The sequence below is a fragment of the Diceros bicornis genome, unplaced genomic scaffold (assembly GCF_020826845.1).
Source record: "Diceros bicornis minor isolate mBicDic1 unplaced genomic scaffold, mDicBic1.mat.cur scaffold_77_ctg1, whole genome shotgun sequence".
Classification (NCBI taxonomy): Eukaryota; Metazoa; Chordata; class Mammalia; order Perissodactyla; family Rhinocerotidae; genus Diceros; species Diceros bicornis.
The window spans coordinates 1963985-1971130 of NW_026691656.1; the positions used below are offsets into that span (position 1 = coordinate 1963985).

Genomic DNA, 7146 nt, shown 5'->3' on the forward strand with positions numbered 1-7146 from the left:
ACAGGGAGCCCTTGAGGCGGCCTGATGGGGATGTCCTGTGCGCCCTTAGTCCATCTGCATATGGTCTTCCTCTGTCCTTGTCCGTTACACATGCAAACTTTTATCTTTTTACATTTTTATCTCATTTAGTGTTGATGCAAATACAGAGACTGGTTAGAAAATGGCAAGTTCCAATATCTGATCAAAGAAACCACAACAAGAGAAACAAAAAACATTCCTTCTTCCTGGAAAGCTGTAGAAAGACAGCCACTGTCCTGGGGAAGGACATGGTCTTGGTAGGTGCTATTTGAAAGACACCCACATTTCAGTGGTTATTGCTCTCCTTGGGAAAGTCCCTCCAACCTCTACATCCAGGGAGATCTGAGGGGCTGTCTCTGCTCCTGGCCCAGGTGACCCACACAGAAATGCACCTGTCCTCTGAGGAAGGGAGACTTGAGAGTTTCATTCAGTAGCCAGGGAGGAGGCTGGCCCTCCTCCCTTCTCCCACATACAATAAGCTGTGAGCATACACAAGTTCTTAATTCAAGGAGGAAAGTGAGATTCTGTGTCTTGTTTACATGAGCATAAGAAGTGAAAGAACCACACCACAACACCCAGGCTGTGACAGAAACAGGATATAATGTAAGAGTCAAATCTACCATTTACTAGTAAAGAAATAATATCACTCCTCCCCAATTGGTTAACAGTCGCTGGGGTGCAGATTTCAGGGAGTTGGAGGGGTGGTTCCCTCCCTCTGGGGCTTTAGGGGAAACCAGGGAAAGTCTTAGGATGTCTTCGTTCACTCAGGGTGGGAAGAGCTGGCCTGGTGCACCCTGGGGGCGCCAATGTCCCTGCTGGTCAGGAGGAGCTGCACTTGTGGTCTCCAGAGTGTGACGGCTCATCGCCAAGGGCGTGGCGGCTGAAGAGAAGAAACAGGCTATTTTGGGGTCCCTCCCTGAGATTCATGACACACCTCCCTGCCCCCCTGCACTCTGATGCAAACCCTGTGCCGAGTGTTCCATCCATCAACAGCACCCCATTTGTCACTGATGCAGGAGGCATCATTTAGCATCACCCATTTCAGAGGAGGCAACTGAACCCCAGAGAGGAGAGGGGAGCAGCCTGTCCCAGGCCTGGTCAGCAGTGGAGCTGGGATCCAGGCCCATGCTTAGGCCGAAGCTGTACTGAGACCCTGGATGCAGTCGCTGCTGGTCCCAACACTCACTCGGCACTAAACTGGTTGATGTCCAGTTCCTCTTTCTCTTGAAGAGCCGCATTTTGCTCGCCTTCTGGTGTGCGGGCTCCAGCTAGCAGGAGACCCAGTAGTTACAGGAAAGAGTGGACCTGTGAGCTACCAGGAGCCACACCTCAGGTGCCCCTCCCAGAGCCTGCCAGCAGCTGAGTCCCAGTGCCCCATGGGTCACCACGCTACGAGTTCTGAGGCTGATTAGCGAGCCAGACCACAGGCTCTGGAGCTGGCCATCAGAGAGAGTCTGCCCTGCCCTCACCCAACTCCTGTCCCCCTCACCTCTCATGGACACTGATGGGCTCCATGGCCTGGAACCAGGCCCCAAATAACTCTTCGGGCCCCAGGTCATACGCATTTACATTCTTCTGGAGCAGCTGGATCCTCCTGATGACTTTTAATTTCTGGGAGGAAGGACAGGATGCAGACAGGGCTTGGGTGGGGAACCCTGCCAGAGACTTGTGCGGATTGAGGATCTGGTCTGGGGTCTGTGCTAAATCGGGAACACTAATTCCTTCCCACTCCATTCAGGACTTGCCTGTCCTCACAGTTTGCTGGAATTAGTTCCTTATCTAGGAAGGTGTCCTTGTTGCCAGCCCCTCCCACACCCGCCAACGTGATGGGATTCCCAGCTTTGTGGATCTGACTGTCCCATTAAACGTAAGACCCAAGGGATGAGGGCAGAGAAAGTCTTGCTGGGGGAGGTCTGTGATTTCCACTTCCCCACCCTCCCACAGCTGCTCATCTCATACCATTTCTGGAAGTTGACCCAATTTCCCTGGAAGGGAGACAGCTAATGTCCATCAGAAACAGCCCCCTAACCCATAACCAACCCCCATCCCACCCCTTCTCAGGCTGCAAGAACATCAGAGCCCAGCAGAGCGCAGAGCTTCCACAAAGAGAACTTGACACTGGGCCAGGCTCTGGGCCCCAGAGCAGGAGGGACAGGGGAGCTGAGGCCAGAGACCTTATGTAGCACACCCTCTCTGATGACAGATGGGGAGACTGAGGCCTCAGGGAGGAAGGGACAGCTGGACCACAGAAGTGCTTCCTCACTTGCAGGGGCTCATGGCACTCCCCCAGGGGCAGGGCCTGAGGGGGAGGCTGAGTGCAGCTCAGACACAGCCTCCTGCAGCTCTGCAGGCAGGCAGCTCTGATCTTCACCAGCCCAGGGAGCCTTGTTGGGGGGCTTATGCGGAGTTTCTATTCATGCATTGCTAAGATGGGCCTGACTCCCATGCTCCCGGGGGTGGCCTTGGGGCTCTCATGAGAGGAGGTTTGCCAGGTACTGAGAGCTCAGGGCCCAGTGCAAGGCTCTTGCCTCCCAAACCTCAGGATCCTGCTCCCTGGTCCCACCTCCAGGCTCACTCGCTTCCAGATCATCCTCCATCCCAATGTTCAGCAGCTTCAGGTGATAGAGGAACGTGCCCAGGAAGGGGACGACACCCTGTGAAATCTGGGTGGGAGTGGTGAGATGAGTCCCACCTCTCAAGTGAACCCATGGACCCTCCCCCAAATCCCTTCACGCCAGCCTCCTGCCCACCACAGACTCCCACAGAGAGCAGCCTAGGACCCTCAGCGGCCTGCCCCCAGTTGCCCCCTCCAGGACCACCCAACTTCCCAAGCACCTCCCAGGGGGGCTTTTGGCAAATCCCAGAGTATGTGCTCCCTCCCCGTCTCCTCCCTAATCCATCCTGGGCCCAGCCCTTCCAGGCCTCCTCCTGGTCACTTCCAGGGCAGGCATTTCAGGCTCTGGGGCTCCAGCAGCTGGGCTTGAGGAGGAGGGACCCCTCTCTTAGGGAGGCCTCAAGCCGTGAGGAGAGAGACCGTCTCCTCTAACACCTGGACCCTCCCCCTCAGGCCCCCTCACCTGCTGCTGCTGCCTCTCCTGGGCTCCCTGGGGATCCATCTCTAGGGTGGCCCACACAGAGGTCACCTCCTGCAGGGTCTAGGACAGGCTCAGGGAGGCCATGTTCCCTTCCCCGTGTCTCCCAGGCCCCTGATACTGCACCCTGGACATCTGGTGTCTATGGCTGATCCCATTCCAGAGTGCTCTGATTCTAGATCACTCCCAGCTCCAACACTCCCTCCTCTGTGCCCTCAGGCCTGCACAGGCTCCCAAGCCTCTCTCCTCATCAGGAAAGTGTGAGGAGGACTCCCATGCCTCTCAGGGTCCCCTGAGGACTCAGTGTCATCTGACTGTCACCAGTACTCTCCCCTCCCCCCTCGAGGAGGAGGAGCACAAAGCTCCTGCACATTCCTCTCCCCCTTGTACCTCATCACCCCTGTGAGGCCTGCACCACAGATCATCTCCCTCCATTTCCCAGATGAGGAGACTGAGGCCCACAGAGGGGCAGTGACTTGCTCAGGGGCCCACAGAGGAGACCGTCCCCCCTCCCAGCCAATGGCCCTGGGCCCCAGCCTTCACTCCTCCTCCAGACACACCTCTGACAAAGGTCCTGTCCTCTGGACTCTCGGGGAGTGTTGAGGCCCTCAGTCAGCCTGAGCCATGGATTGGGAGGCACAAGGTGTCTCGGGGTCCTATCCAAGTGGATTCTTTGTTTTCCAGCCCCTGGGATTCTCTGACACCAGGCTGGACCTGAGGCCATGCCAAAGGCCTCAGCTCCCTAGGATCCCCTCAAGATGGACCCTGCACAGAACTCCTCATTTACTCACTCAGGAAGTATCCCCCTTGTGCCTCATCTGAGTGACAGTGTAGGGGGTTACCACAGCGCTGTGTAATGGTGACATTTGCATCCCTTTTTACTTGGAAACTTCTAGTGTCCTGTCAGGAAGGTCCATTAAGAATCTGTAGGTTCCCCGATAATTCTCATTGTCATCTGGGGCATATCCTTGTCAACAAGGCACCGGGCGAGACTCACTGGTTTGTCAGCAGTGACCACTATCTGGCTAGAGTGCACAGTGCCAGAGACCACACAGTTCTGTCCCAGATCCACCATTTGGCCCAAGGCTGGGCAGCCCCTGTGTCCACAAGACCTGTGTGACCTCACAGTGCCCATCCCTGGGGCAGGCAGAGTGCCCACCCCTGCGAGGTACAGTGAAGACAGAAGGAGCAGCAGGGGTCTGGCTTCCTGAGGACAGGCTGGGCTGCTGTAGGAAGAAAGGAACCCCCACCCATTACATCCACCCGCCAGCCTGGAGGAAGAGGGCCAGCTGATGAGTCCGCATGGAAGCCAGAGACCTGCTCATTCTGCCAGCTCTTCACCTCATGGAACAGTCCAGCCGACATCACTGTATCCCGTGACCAAGGCCTCCTGCCCCAAACAGTCCCCATCTGCCCCTGCAGCTCACACCCCCCCGCTTCCTGTCAAGCTGGACAAGACAGACCGTTATTTCTCAGGGAACCTTAAGTGAAAAACTTCCCAAAGCACATCCTGCATGGTCTCTCCCCACCTCACCTCCCCTCCTTCCAGATATGCAGCCTCCACTCTCCTCCTTGAGCAGCTTCCTGCTCTCCCGCTGGCTTGTTTTCATCAACTTTTTAAGTTTTGTCCAGTTCTTCCTGAGGAGGGAAAAAAGGAAAGAGACACTGTGGAGTGGTTTGAGGGTAAATCCCTTTTGTTTGAAAACCCAGAAGATCCAGACAGCCTGGATGAGCGTTTTCACTGTGTCCTCTGAGCCCTGAGGTGTCTGGGACTGGGGAGGGGGCTCTTCTATTGTCACCTGGGGCCTCCATTCTCTTATCTTCTCAGCAAATGTGTTTTAAACAGTCTTAATTTCATGTGGACAGAGAGTTCTGTTGTTGAAAACACTTGAAAATCTTCAATTTGGTTCAAACCAGGATCTGTCACTTAGGGAAACTGATTCCTGAAGCAGAACCACTGGCCTAAGTTTTCAGAAAGAATCCAAGCCTCCCAACCAGGTCAGACCATATCGCCAGGGTTTGCTGTCTCCCAGCAGGTCCCAACTGACTGAAGGGCAATGCCAGCCCTGTGTGGGGTCTGGTCCACCCAGGTGGTGCTAACATGGAGAGAGGCCTACCCACCTGGACACCCATCTCCATGTCTCATTCAAACGCTGAATGGAGGGGACCTGCAGTGCCCAGAGGATCGCATGGAGTGAGGAAAGGTTCCTCAGACCTTGGCATTCCTGGGGAAGGGAAGAGAATTAGCTGTGAGGGGGAGCTGGAGCCATGCTTCCTCTGGCTTCTGTTGCCTCATTGATGTCTCCTATCCTGGATGAGACAGCAGCTCAGGGAACCCGGGAAAGGCACAGCTGGAAGCTGATGAAGAATACTTCTAGGGAGGAGGATTTTAGCTCAAGGCAAAGAAGGAGCCCAGTAAGGGGTGAGCTTCCCACCACTGGGACCAGGAGTCAGGTCATCGAGGCACTGGCAGGAGGGGCCTAAGGATTGTGCAAAGGCTCAGACCACAGACTTCAAACATGAGAATTGAGAAAGGAGAAGGGGCAGTTCCCCTGACTCCAGAAAGGGGCTCTCAGGGCCTCCCACTTCTTACCTTGGCCACCTGGATGCAGAGCTCCACCACCCTGGCCCTGTCCTAGGCCGTCATGCTCAGGTCCACAATGCAGGTGGTGACGACACATTCGACCACTCTGTTAAAGTGGGTCGTGGTGGCATGGATGGTGGGTGCCAGGTGCTCATTGCCCCTGTTGTCACACTGGGACAAGATGGAGTCCAGGAAGTCGTGGGGCATCACTTTCTTGAAGAGCTCCTGGAGAGGACGTGGCGTGTCACACAGTCCTGCCACAGCCCAGCTCAGCGTCCGCAGCCCCCAGTCCCAGGCCGGGTCAGTGGTGAGAGCTAGAACTCAGGAAGCTGAGAATGTGCCCTGAGGCTTGTGGGAGTCCCTGGGTGTTGCCTGTGTCCCCTGAGGTTACCCAGCATAGGATGACCCAGGACCCGATACTGTGGCGCTGGGAAGTGGCATTTGCTCGCCGACCAGTCTCGCTTCCTCCAAGCACCAGAACTCGGCTCCTGCTTGACCATCTCTAGGGGCATCTCCCACCCAATCTGACCATCCTGGGGTCTGACTCCTCTTTCAGATGCACATTCTCCCAAGGCAGCAACAATCACAGGCTTTGTTTGTCTGCCTTGCAGTCATGTACACATGAGGTGCTTATTAGTGCTGAGGCTGTTGAGGCCTCCTGGGCAAATGAGTGAACTACCCAAGGACGAGACAGCACTTCACTGTGCTCCCCTCTTTCACCAAAACACAGACTCTGCCCAACGTCCTCTCTGCTCCACCTCGTCCATCTGCACAGCCACTCTGCATGGCAGCTGCTCTCAGTGTCCATCTCTACTGTCCACATGAGGACAGCAAAGGCTTGGGAGTTAAGAAAGCTGCTCAGGTCACATGAGGGTAAGCAGGGAAGCTGGACCGAGATCATGGGATTCTGGATCAGGAAATGGCAGGTGTGGGGCAGCTCATGGCACAGGGAAGGCCGACCCCACCTGCCGTGAGCGCCCCGCTGTTCACCACATCAATCAGTGTCACCTGCTCTGTCACCAGCCTGGGAGGGAACTCCAAGAAGTCATGCTTCTCCTCCCTCAGCAGGTTCTCGCTGGTCACATCCCAGCGGCAGGTGGGTTCTGGGGCTGGATCTAGCTCTGCTGTTATCTCTCCAGTTGGAGTGAGGATTCTCCCTGGAGCCAATGGTCCAGCTGGCTCCAGCTCAGGAGCTGGCACTGGGGCTGGAGCTGATGTTGGTGGTGGCTTTGGCCCTGGAGGGACTGATGGAGGTGACACTGGCTCCAGCTCTAGCACAGGTGGTGGAACAAGAGCTGGAGCTGGATCTAGCCGTGGACCTGGCCCTTGCTCTGGCTTTGGAGCTGGAGGGAGATCTGGAGATGATACTGCAGCAGGAGAAAGAAACAGTTTCACTCAAGCAGCTGACCTCCCCCGTCCCTGTCAAAGCCAGGAAAGACACCACTGCCTTTA

The 7146-nt window shown here is 56.0% G+C and overlaps 2 long non-coding RNA genes across 2 annotated transcripts; both read right to left on the reverse strand.

The window, feature by feature from the left end:
- Positions 1-622: 622 nt before the first annotated feature.
- On the reverse strand, positions 623-1679 carry LOC131403675 (uncharacterized). The gene is made up of 2 exons (XR_009219472.1): positions 1508-1679; positions 623-898 (listed from the first exon to the last, which is right to left on the reverse strand). It is a non-coding gene; the product is annotated as an uncharacterized LOC131403675 (long non-coding RNA).
- Positions 1680-4681: 3002 nt separating this feature from the next.
- Positions 4682-6909, reverse strand: LOC131403674 (uncharacterized). Its single transcript, XR_009219471.1, has 3 exons — positions 6660-6909; positions 5704-5919; positions 4682-4748 (listed from the first exon to the last, which is right to left on the reverse strand). It is a non-coding gene; the product is annotated as an uncharacterized LOC131403674 (long non-coding RNA).
- Between the last annotated feature and the right edge of the window lie 237 nt (positions 6910-7146).